Source organism: Rutidosis leptorrhynchoides, chromosome 4 (genome assembly GCF_046630445.1).
Source record: "Rutidosis leptorrhynchoides isolate AG116_Rl617_1_P2 chromosome 4, CSIRO_AGI_Rlap_v1, whole genome shotgun sequence".
Taxonomy (NCBI): domain Eukaryota; kingdom Viridiplantae; phylum Streptophyta; class Magnoliopsida; order Asterales; family Asteraceae; genus Rutidosis; species Rutidosis leptorrhynchoides.
The window spans coordinates 156,113,544-156,127,464 of NC_092336.1; positions in this window are offsets into that span (position 1 = coordinate 156,113,544).

Sequence of the window (13,921 nt, forward strand, 5' to 3'; positions counted from 1 at the left end):
TTTCCCTCTTTTAAAACTCCTTGTTGCGCCTCCTTTATTTGAGTAGTAATGTTATTATGAATCATTATATTCATAGATTTTACTCGAATGGGTTCTCTGTCCTTCCTGCTCAAGGCATCGGCTACCACATTTGCCTTCCCCGGGTGGTAACGAATCTCAAAGTCGTAATCATTCAATAATTCAATCCACCTACGCTGCCTCATATTCAGTTGTTTCTGATTAAATATGTGTTGAAGACTTTTGTGGTCGGTATATATAATACTTTTGACCCCATATAAGTAGTGCCTCCAAGTCTTTAATGCAAAAACAACCGCGCCTAATTCCAAATCATGCGTCGTATAATTTTGTTCGTGAATCTTCAATTGTCTAGACGCATAAGCAATCACCTTCGTTCATTGCATTAATACACAACCAAGACCTTGCTTTGATGCATCACAATAAATCACAAAATCATCATTCCCTTCAGGCAATGACAATATAGGTGCCGTAGTTAGCTTTTTCTTCAATAACTGAAACGCTTTCTCTTGTTCATCATTCCATTCAAATTTCTTCCCTTTATGCGTTAATGCAGTCAAGGGTTTTGCTATTCTGGAAAAGTCTTGGATGAACCTTCTGTAGTAACCAGCTAGTCCTAAAAACTGGCGTATGTGTTTCGGAGTTTTCGGGGTTTCCCACTTTTCAACAGTTTCTATCTTTGCCGGATCCACCTTAATACCTTCTTTGTTCACTATGTGACCGAGGAATTGAACTTCTTCCAACCAAAATGCACACTTTGAAAACTTAGCGTACAATTCTTCCTTTCTCAATACTTCTAACACCTTTCTCAAATGTTCACCGTGTTCTTGGTCATTCTTTGAGTAAATAAGTATGTCATCAATGAAAATAATGACAAACTTGTCAAGGTAGGGTCCACACACTCGGTTCATAAGGTCCATGAACACAGCTGGTGCATTAGTTAAACCAAACGGCATGACCATAAACTCGTAATGACCATAACGTGTTCTGAAAGCAGTCTTTGGAATATCATCTTCTTTCACCCGCATTTGATGATACCCGGAACGTAAGTCAATCTTTGAATAAACAGACGAGCCTTGTAGTTGATCAAATAAGTCGTCGATTCTCGGTAGTGGGTAGCGGTTCTTGATGGTAAGTTTGTTCAACTCTCGGTAGTCGATACACAACCTGAATGTACCATCTTTCTTCTTGACAAACAAAACAGGAGCTCCCCACGGTGATGTGCTTGGTCGAATGAAACCACGCTCTAAAAGTTCTTGTAATTGGCTTTGCAGTTCTTTCATCTCGCTGGGTGCGAGTCTGTAAGGAGCACGAGCTATTGGTGCAGCTCCTGGTACAAGATCTATTTGAAATTCAACGGATCGATGTGGGGGTAATCCCGGTAATTCTTTCGGAAATACATCAGGAAATTCTTTTGCGACGGGAACATCATTGATGCTCTTTTCTTCAGTTTGTACTTTCTCGACGTGTGCTAGAACAGCATAGCAACCTTTTCTTATTAGTTTTTGTGCCTTCAAATTACTAATAAGATGTAGCTTCGTGTTGCCCTTTTCTCCGTACACCATTAAGGGTTTTCCTTTTTCTCGTATAATGCGAATTGCATTTTTGTAACAAACGATCTCTGCTTTCACTTCTTTCAACCAGTCCATACCGATTATCACATCAAAACTCCCTAACTCTACTGGTATCAAGTCAATCTTAAATGTTTCGCTAACCAGTTTAATTTCTCGATTCCGACATATATTATCTGCTGAAATTAATTTACCATTTGCTAATTCGAGTAAAAATTTACTATCCAAAGGCGTCAATGGACAACTTAATTTAGCACAAAAATCTCTACTCATATAGCTTCTATCCGCACCCGAATCAAATAAAACGTAAGCAGATTTATTGTCAATAAGAAACGTACCCGTAACAAGCTCCGGGTCTTCCTGTGCCTCTGCCGCATTAATATTGAAAACTCTTCCACGGCCTTGTCCATTCGTGTTCTCCTGGTTCGGGCAATTTCTAATAATGTGGCCTGGTTTTCCACATTTATAACAAACTACATTGGCATAACTTGCTCCGACACTACTTGCTCCGCCATTACTTGTTCCGACACCATTTGTTCCTTTCGTTCTATTAACCCCTGGTCCGTAGACCTCACACTTCACCGCGCTATGACCATTTCTTTTACACTTGTTGCAAAATTTGGTGCAGAATCCCGAGTGATACTTTTCACACCTTTGGCATAGCTGCTTCTGATTGTTGTTGTTGTTGCGGTTATTATTGTTGTTGGGATGATTGTTGTAGTTGCTGCTGTTGTTGTTGTTGTTGTTAGGCCGTTTGTTGTAGTTGCGATTGATGTTGCGATTGTTGGGATAATTGTTGCGATTGCTGTTGTTGTTGTATTGGTGATTCTTATCACCATTTTCCTCCCACTTTCTTTTGACTTGCTTCACATTGGCCTCTTCAGCAGTCTGTTCTTTAATTCTTTCTTCAATCTGGTTCACTAGTTTGTGAGCCATTCTACATGCCTGTTGTATGGAGGCGGGCTCGTGTGAACTTATATCTTCTTGGATTCTTTCCGGTAATCCTTTCACAAACGCGTCGATCTTCTCTTCCTCATCCTCGAATGCTCCCGGACACAATAGGCACAATTCTGTGAATCATCTTTCATACGTGGTAATATCAAATCCTTGGGTTCGTAACCCTCTAAGTTCTGTCTTGAGCTTATTGACCTCGGTTCTGGGACGGTAGTTCTCGTTCATCAAGTGCTTGAATGCTGACCACGGTAGTGCGTACGCATCGTCTTGTCCCACTTGCTCTAGATAGGTATTCCACCATGTTAACGCAGAACCTGTGAAGGTATGCGTAGCGTACTTCACTTTATCCTCTTCAGTACACTTACTTATGGCAAACACCGATTCGACCTTCTCGGTCCACCGTTTCAATCCGATCGGTCCTTCAGTTCCATCAAATTCCAAAGGTTTGCAGGCAGTGAATTCTTTGTAGGTGCATCCTACACGATTTCCTGTACTGCTAGATCCAAGGTTATTGTTGGTATGTAGCGCAGCCTGTACTGCGGCTATGTTTGAAGCTAGAAAAGTACGGAATTCCTCTTCATTCATATTCACTGTGTGTCGAGTAGTCGGTGCCATTTCCTTCAAAATAGTCAAATGGAACAAGTTAATCATACAGAATATTAAGAGTAGTTAATAGTATTTCGTAGCATAATATGAACTCATTTATAAAAGCTTTTTCTTCATATTAGCGTTTTATAAGTTTAAATTCGGGTAGTACCTACCCGTTAAGTTCATACTTAGTAGCTAATATACAATTCAACTACTACAATTCTATATGAAAAACTGATTATAATAATATTTCGCGTTCAAACTTTTATACAATATTTTACAAACTTACAATACCGCTTATTTTACATAAAGCATGAAATATAGCACACAATAACTTTGATACAAGATAGTTGTGAAGATAATTCTAGCTAGTACACAAGTCGTTCAGCAAAGGCAATAAAGACACGTAATTCATACGTCCAGAAACAAGTCATGCATTCTGGTTTTACTAGGACTACTTCCCATCCTTGGTCTTGTGCAACATAACCGTTATGGCCGTTGATAAGACAGCGTGTTGTAACGTCGTCAAAGGGACGAGGGTTACGTAATGTCCAACAGTCCCGTAACAATCTAAAAACCTCATTTCTTACCCCAATTACCGACTCCGTCACTTGTGGGAACGTTTTGTTTAATAGCTGTAGCCCGATGTTCTTTTTCTCACTTTGGTGAGAAGCGAACATTACTAACCCATAAACATAGCATGCTTCTTTATGTTGCATGTTAGCAGCTTTTTCTAAATCATGAAGTCCTATATTCGGATACATTGAGTCAAAATAATTTCTTAACCCGTTGCGTAAAATAGCATTTGAGTTCCCCGCAATATATGCATCAAAGTAAACACATCGTAACTTATGGGTTTCCCAATGTGATATCCCCCATCTTTCAAACGAAAGTCTCTTATAAACCAAGACATTCTTGGAACGTTCTTCGAATGTCTTACAAACCGATCTCGCCTTAAATAGTTGTGCCGAGGAATTCTGACCGACTCTAGACAAGATTTCATCAATCATGTCTCCGGGTAGGTCTCTTAAAATATTGGGTTGTCTATCCATTTTGTGTTTTTATACTGTAAAATAGACAAGAGTTAGATTCATAAAAAAAAATACTTATTAATACAAGCAATTTTTACATATATCATAAAGCATAAGCACACTATATTACATATATTACACCACATGAATACAACTATCTTATTCCGACTCGCTTGTTTCTTCTTCTTCGGTTTTGGTTCGTTTTGCCAAGTTTCTAGGGATATATGATTTTCCCCTAATACGAGCCGTCGTTATCCACATTGGTTTAGAAAAACCTGGTGGTTTAGAGGTTCCCGGGTCATTGTTACAACTTAAGGACTTCGGGGGTTGACGATACATATAAAGTTCATCGGGGTTGGAATTAGATTTCTCTATTTTTATGCCCTTTCCCTTATTATTTTCTTTTGCCTTTTTAAATTCAGTTGGGGTAATTTCTATAACATCATCGGAATTCTCGTCGGAATCCAATTCATCGGAGAATTGGTAATCCTCCCAATATTTTGCTTCCTTGGCGGAAACACCATTGACCATAATTAACCTTGGTCGGTTGGTTGAGGATTTTCTTTTACTTAACCGTTTTATTATTTCCCCCACCGGTTCTATTTCTTCATCCGGTTCCGATTCTTCTTCCGGTTCCGATTCTTCTTCCGGTTCCGACTCTTCTTCCGGTTCCTCTTCGGGAACTTGTGAATCAGTCCACGAATCATTCCAATTTACATTTGACTCTTCATTATTATTAGGTGAGTCAATGGGACTTGTTCTAGAGGTAGACATCTATCACATAATATCAAACGCGTTAAGAGATTAATATATCACATAATATTCACATGTTAAAAATATATAGTTTCCAACAAAATTTGTTAAGCAATCATTTTTCAAGTAAACACGGTCGAAGTCCAGACTCACTAATGCATCCTAACAAACTCGATAAGACACACTAATGCAAAATTCTGGTTCTCTAAGACCAACGCTCGGATACCAACTGAAATGTCCCGTTCTTATTGATTAAAAACGTTCCATATTAATTGATTTCGTTGCGAGGTTTTGACCTCTATATGAGACGTTTTTCAAAGACTGCATTCATTTTTAAAACAAACCATAACCTTTATTTCATAAATAAAGGTATAAAAAGCTTTACGTAGATTATCAAATAATGATAATCTAAAATATCCTGTTTACACACGACCATTACATAATGGTTTACAATACAAATATGTTACATCGAAATCAGTTTCTTGAATGCAGTTTTTACACAATATCATACAAACATGGACTCCAAATCTTGTCCTTATTTTAGTATGCAACAGCGGAAGCTCTTAATATTCACCTGAGAATAAACATGCTTTAAACGTCAACAAAAATGTTGGTGAGTTATAGGTTTAACCTATATATATCAAATCGTAACAATAGACCACAAGATTTCATATTTCAATACACATCCCATACATAGAGATAAAAATCATTCATATGGTGAACACCTGGTAACCAACATTAACAAGATGCATATATAAGAATATCCCCATCATTCCGGGACACCCTTCGGATATGATATAAATTTCGAAGTACTAAAGCATCCGGTACTTTGGATGGGGTTTGTTAAGCCCAATAGATCTATCTTTAGGATTCGCGTCAATTAGGGTGTCTGTTCCCTAATTCTTAGATTACCAGACTTAATAAAAAGGGGCATATTCGATTTCGATAATTCAACCATAGAATGTAGTTTCACGTACTTGTGTCTATTTTGTAAATCATTTATAAAACCTGCATGTATTCTCATCCCAAAAATATTAGATTTTAAAAGTGGGACTATAACTCACTTTCACAGATTTTTACTTCGTCGGGAAGTAAGACTTGGCCACTGGTTGATTCACGAACCTATAACAATATATACATATATATCAAAGTATGTTCAAAATATATTTACAACACTTTTAATATATTTTGATGTTTTAAGTTTATTAAGTCAGCTGTCCTCGTTAGTAACCTACAACTAGTTGTCCACAGTTAGATGTACAGAAATAAATCGATAAATATTATCTTGAATCAATCCACGACCCAGTGTATACGTATCTCAGTATTGATCACAACTCAAACTATATATATTTTGGAATCAACCTCAACCCTGTATAGCTAACTCCAACATTCACATATAGAGTGTCTATGGTTGTTCCGAAATATATATAGATGTGTCGACATGATAGGTCGAAACATTGTATACGTGTCTATGGTATCTCAAGATTACATAATATACAATACAAGTTGATTAAGTTATGGTTGGAATAGATTTGTTACCAATTTTCACGTAGCTAAAATGAGAAAAATTATCCAATCTTGTTTTACCCATAACTTCTTCATTTTAAATCCGTTTTGAGTGAATCAAATTGCTATGGTTTCATATTGAACTCTATTTTATGAATCTAAACAGAAAAGTATAGGTTTATAGTCTGAAAAATAAGTTACAAGTCATTTTTGTAAAGGTAGTCATTTCAGTCGAAAGAACGACGTCTAGATGACCATTTTAGAAAACATACTTCCACTTTGAGTTTAACCATAATTTTTGGATATAGTTTCATGTTCATAATAAAAATCATTTTCTCAGAATAACAACTTTTAAATCAAAGTTTATCATAGTTTTTAATTAACTAACCCAAAACAGCCCGCGGTGTTACTACGACGGCGTAAATCCGGTTTTACGGTGTTTTTCGTGTTTCCAGGTTTTAAATCATTAAGTTAGCATATCATATAGATATATAACATGTGTTTAGTTGATTTTAAAAGTCAAGTTAGAAGGATTAACTTTTGTTTGCGAACAAGTTTAGAATTAACTAAACTATGTTCTAGTTATTACAAGTTTAAACCTTCGAATAAGATAGCTTTATATGTATGAATCGAATGATGTTATGAACATCATTACTACCTTAAGTTCCTTGGATAAACCTACTGTAAAAGAGAAAAATAGATCTAGCTTCAATGGATCCTTGGATGGCTCGAAGTTCTTGAAGCAGAATCATGACACGAAAACAAGTTCAAGTAAGATCATCACTTGAAATAAGATTGTTATAGTTATAGAAATTGAACCAACGTTTGAATATGATTATTACCTTGTATTAGAATGATAACCTACTGTAAGAAACAAAGATTTCTTGAGGTTGGATGATCACCTTACAAGATTAGAAGTGAGCTAGCAAACTTGAAAGTATTCTTGATTTTATGAAACTAGAACTTTTGGAATTTATGAAGAACACTTAGAACTTGAAGATAGAACTTGAGAGAGATCAATTAGATGAAGAAAATTGAAGAATGAAAATGTTTGTAGGTGTTTTTGGTCGTTGGTGTATGGATTAGATATAAAGGATATGTAATTTTGTTTTCATGTAAATAAGTCATGAATGATTACTCATATTTTTGTAATTTTATGAGATATTTCATGCTAGTTGCCAAATGATGGTTCCCACATGTGTTAGGTGACTCACATGGGCTGCTAAGAGCTGATCATTGGAGTGTATATACCAATAGTACATACATCTAAAAGCTGTGTATTGTACGAGTACGAATACGGGTGCATACGAGTAGAATTGTTGATGAAACTGAACGAGGATGTAATTGTAAGCATTTTTGTTAAGTAGAAGTATTTTGATAAGTGTATTGAAGTCTTTCAAAAGTGTATAAATACATATTAAAACACTACATGTATATACATTTTAACTGAGTCGTTAAGTCATCGTTAGTCGTTACATGTAAGTGTTGTTTTGAAACCTTTAGGTTAACGATCTTGTTAAATGTTGTTAACCCAATGTTTATAATATCAAATGAGATTTTAAATTATTATATTATCATGATATTATCATGTATGAATATCTCTTAATATGATATATATACATTAAATGTCTTTACAACGATAATCGTTACATATATGTCTCGTTTAAAAATCATTAAGTTAGTAGTCTTGTTTTTACATATGTAGTTCATTGTTAATATACTTAATGATATGTTTACTTATCATAGTATCATGTTAACTATATATATATCCATATATATGTCATCATATAGTTTTTACAAGTTTTAACGTTCGTGAATCACCGGTCAACTTGGGTGGTCAATTGTCTATATGAAACATATTTCAATTAATCAAGTCTTAACAAGTTTGATTGCTTAACATGTTGGAAACATTTAATCATGTAAATATTAATCTCAATTAATATATATAAACATGGAAAAGTTCGGGTCACTACATACATGTCTGTCAACTTTCGATAAAATGAAAGTTTGTCTTTTAAAACGAATGCAATGTTTGTAAAATGTATCATATAGAGGTCAAATACCTCGCAATGTAATCATATGTTATTGTATTCGTCCTTATGGATTAGGACGGGTCATCTCATGTGGTATCAGAGCGGTGGTATTAGCGAACCAGGTCTTGCATTAGTGTGTCTAACTGATAGTTGTTAGGATGCATTAGTGAGTCTGGACTTCGACCGTGTCTGTAAGTCAAAAAGTTTTGCTTATCAATTCTTGTCGGAAATTACCTGCTTATCATTCTTTGTCTAGACACGTCTTACTGCATTGATTGCATGAATAGTGTATAGACAAAATTCATATCTTAGCGTATCTGCTAATTCACATCTTAGCGTATATGTTACTGTAAACTTTGCCTGTCATATTTCGTAAATTTCTCCGTAATCTACGAAATCTTTTGCTCTATATATATAGATATTCTATGTAATTAGAAAACCATCCGATAGCCGGAAATCATCTCATATTGAAAAATCCTTTATTAAATCGTACGAAATGGAGCTCGCCACTAGTTCAAGTCCCTCGGATTCTGATATGGAGTTTCACTCGAGCTCCGAGAGCAGTGTGACCGGAATGGATCAACCAATTAGCCATCATCTATTCTGGATGAATTGGGGATGGGTCCGTAGTCTACTTAATCATTGGAGACAAGAAGAAGGCGATCCCTTCCATCCACCACATTGCCCTCTTGGCGATGAACATGAAATACTTACCGGCGAACCTGTCCGAGACACCATTTTCTCTATCATTTCCAGAGTGTCTCGTCACGACTACATATTATCTCAAATTCTAGATCTTATTCATCCGCTCGTCCGAGCCGCCAATCATCCCGGTGTAATAGAAGAAGTCAACGAGCTTCGCGCTCGGATAGTGACTTTGGAGGATATGGCGCAAAGGTTGCAAGTACTAGCAGCAGCACCGGCAGCAACAGTACCACCATCAGCAACACCAACAGTACCATCACCACCACCAACAGCAACATCCGCATCCCACACCTCAACATCACAATCTGTACCTCGAGCATCAACATCACATGCACCATAGATACCAAGGAGTACCAACAACAATAACCGATGAAGTATTAATCTATAATTTCATTGGAGAAACATTCTGTGGTGATTATGTAATCTCCAAAGTCTCAGAGATTATCTATTCTAGCCTTAACCATAAATCAGATGAGTAAACCGAAATGATAGAAGGAAGAGTAGAAACCCTGATAGGATGGTGCGCGATTTACAAGCTAGACTTATTTTACCAACAGCATCAACAATACCGTCAACATCACCAGCACCGTCAGTACCGTCAGCATCGTCAGCATCAGCAGCGCTTACAACATTAGAAGCTCCACCAGATCTATAATCACCGCAAACATCATCACTAATCAACAACGCGTATATTGTATCAAGGAGTTATGAAGTATTAACTCATTTTCGCTGAAGAATTTATATGTATATCTTATATATATAAATTTTGAAACCATAATATATCTTTTCATACGAAGCTATTATGTATGAATTAAAAAGGGGTAGATACTACTCGGTTAAATTCATATTATTAATATGCTATGATGTACATCCTTCGTTAACAATTTAACCATCGTTAATTACAATTTCTGTTTCAATTCAATGAATTCCATTTCATAATAAACTAAGTGTATTATTAAATTACATATTTGATTTTACACATTTGATATGCTCGAAAGTTTCTAGAGAACATCATTCGTACCTTGCGAAGTTCACAAGAATCCCACGAACACCAACATTATTCACCGAATAAATATCAATAAAAATGAATGATTAAGCATTGATTCATAATTTCATTTACGATGAAGTGATAATCCACGAAAATTAGAAAATTTCTAAAGTTTTAGAAATTATTCATTTCTAATTCCAGCCGAAAAATCAAATGAGTTTAATTTAATAATAACTCATTAAATCTACATTACATCTGAAGAAAATATACATACATATATATTTTGATAAAGACTGTAATAAAATTCATTTGTACAAAAATGCTACACAAGGGCCATATACTTTTTATGTTGTCCCGATGTATTCCATATACCCAAAAAAATACTATTATAGGCCATAAACTTTTAAAAAGTGTATCGATGTAGTCCATAAGGTAACCTGTTACCGGTTAAACATGTCACCTTTTGTTTACATCGATACACTTTTGAAAGTTTATGGCCTACATCGATACACTTTTTGAAAGTATGTGAACTACATTAGTACTTTTTTTTGTGTATATGGACTACATCGGGACAAAACAAATTTATACTTTTTTGAAGATCAACGGTTTAAAATCGATCAACCTTATTTATCAGGTCAATGGACTATATCGATACATTCTTTTAAAGTTTATGGACTATAATAGTATTTTTTGGGTATATGGACTACATCGGGATAAAATAAAAAGTATATGACCCTTGAGTAGCCTTAACCCATATATAAATTCACAATTAATATGTTACATTCTTCGAATTTGATTCTGCAATCATCAACTATACTCACTACTTTCACAACAATGTACATCCTTTCATAGAAATCAAAACAACGTTTCTCATCCAAATTTGATTACATATTCTGATTTTGACAAATCAAAATCCAAGTCAAAATTTAACAGAAGACATCACTCTTAGATTCCTACATCTTTTAAAGCTATACTTTGACTTTGAAACTATGCTAGAACATCATTTCTATTCATAGAACCCAGAAAAATATTTGTATCATTCAAAATCCTAGAACATCATATGTATGTTAACGATTACAATCTGTGTTCAAACCCTTCGAAATTCCCGAAGACACTTCAAATAATGAACAATCGAGATGATGATCCAACCACATATTAACCACAGTCTTGCACCTGAAAAGCTCTCGAAACCAAAGTCGTAGTTTAACACGTATCCATGTCAGACCCTTTGGCATTTATTAGCAAAAATAACTTTGCGATTCCTTTTCAAATTAGTCAGTTTTGTCACAGCTCCAGCAAGTCAACTTCGACTTTTTAGTTGAAACAACCTTATTATAACCTCGATATAGACGTTGCCCTTTCGTCATCGTTACCAGAGTACCTTTTATATCTCACCACATTAGCAATAAATTTACCAACAACTTCACTGATCTTTGACTTTATGAAAAATCATTATATTTATCGAAACCCCATCATTTACTCATCCGCATATTGTAACAAGAATTGTCATGTCAATTACTGGGAATCAGCAATCAGTATTTTGAAATCTAGCAGCATGTCTACGCCAACAGTTATATGTGTACATATAACGTCTATCTCCTAGACTTATATGCTTCGAATGTGAAGTTTCTGAAAAACACCCCAATCTACGAATTAGTTCTCCGAATTTTTGGAAAAGTTGAATGAAGCAGCAGAAATTGTAGACAACCGTAACAGTAAAAAGTTTGATGATAAAGAATAGTGTGTTGGCAAAGCTCGAAAAAAGAGAAGGTTTGGAACTAGAAAACGGATTTAGCAAACCATGAAGGAGGCGGTGGATAAATCACAACGACTAAATCTACCTTCAAATAATCCAAATGATTCAGTGTCTGCTGAAGTCTTTAGCGAATACCTTACTCCTAACTCTAAACCTTTACGGACAAATCTTCATCATCATCCATCGATGTTAGAAATTCTAATATATCATCATATCTCTCATTATAAATATCTTCGATATTTCTGAAGATATATTCATAACTATTGTTATCCGAAATCATTTATCTCTTCGCGTTATCTGTGTTACATCATAAAAGAAACTATTTTAGTTTCTAAATTCTGAAACCTTCGAGTTTAAAATATGAATGTTTTTGAAGTAGTGTTGGGAACTGAAGCATGATTTAGTATAATATAATGACACTTGATCAACGTGATTATATTACAGTAAGTCATGCTGAGTTTCTAAATGGAACGTGATGATTCACAGATCATAACGTCATCATGTGCCATGTTACACGACTCTTGTATTCTACTTAAACTCTAAACATATCAAGAAAATATTTTCTTGATGATTCGGTCTTTTCTGAGGTATTCTGGTAATTGACAAATCAAGATCTTGCCACTACAATTTCTTTCTTAGAACATTAACCATATTCATTCCAAAATTCATATCTACGAATTATGGACCATTACATGCGGTGCTTAATGGTAAGAAGAGAAAACAAAAGAATGAAGCTCCGAAATAGAAATTAGAGCATAAATCGCAGCAAATAAGAGAAAACATTAACTGTGGATGTCAATGATTATAGAAAGACAGAAGCAGAGACATCAAAATATAAGGGAAGATACAAAACCTAACAACAAACCAGAAATATATATATATATATATATATATATATATATATATATATATGCATATAGCAATATAAAGACACGGGAGAACTAAGAACACTATAAAACCAAGAGTATAGTAAAAGTAAATAGATTCTTCCGGTGGCAAATGAAAAAGAAGAATGACAGATATGAAAGTTCGGAATATATCAAGAAGCAGAACTGGATGGAGCATATTGACAAATGCTTTAAAGTATGAATTGAGGGAGAAAGAATAGAAGGTGTGGTCTGTAGAAATAAGGAAACGAAGGGGGTGGATTTATAGTCAAAATATCCGACAGAGTAATCGAGACAAATTATCGCATTTAACCGAAGAGGATCCTAATTTCCTTAATTACCGAAGAATCAAATCTTATTACGAAGATTTTCTCTAAATCCCTTGAACTCCAGAAATAAATCCTATCTACGCCAAAAAAATATGACGGATCTACATTTATTCATTTCACTCTTTTGTAATAACTTCACTCTTACTCTTCACAAAAATCGAATTGTTTTATCTATATTACTTAATGATGATAAAACCCTAAATTTTAATTCATATGCGTCATGAAAACATACTTATTGTCAGCCATGATCATCCTAATCAAATTTCCTTAATTGACTTTTCCGACCAAATTTAAACTTTATCTTTATATGATTTAATATTTCTGACACGATAAGCAAAGTCTGTAATGTGGAAATCTCAAAAACTTTGAACTATGTTCATGTAATCAATTACCCTTCAACTGCTCTTGACGATTCACGAACAATTATGTGTAAATAGATATGTATGAATATATACATATGTGTGATTATTAAGTTGAGATATATTAACAAATTATTAAACGGTTAAATTGACATGTAAATATATTAGGAAACCTATTTCATGACTTGTAAACGTTAGAAAAATATTAAACGTATAACGTTATACTTATTCGTTATAGATAAACTTCTACGTAATAAAAAAAGTGTTATGTGAAACGTGTGTATATATATATATATATATATATATATATATATATATATATATATATATATATATATATATATATATAGACAAGTATATTGAGCTTATATATAGGTGGTTTCGAATACAAGTAATAGATATAAAACGTACTACGATATGTTTCGAAATATTTGTACATTTTATAA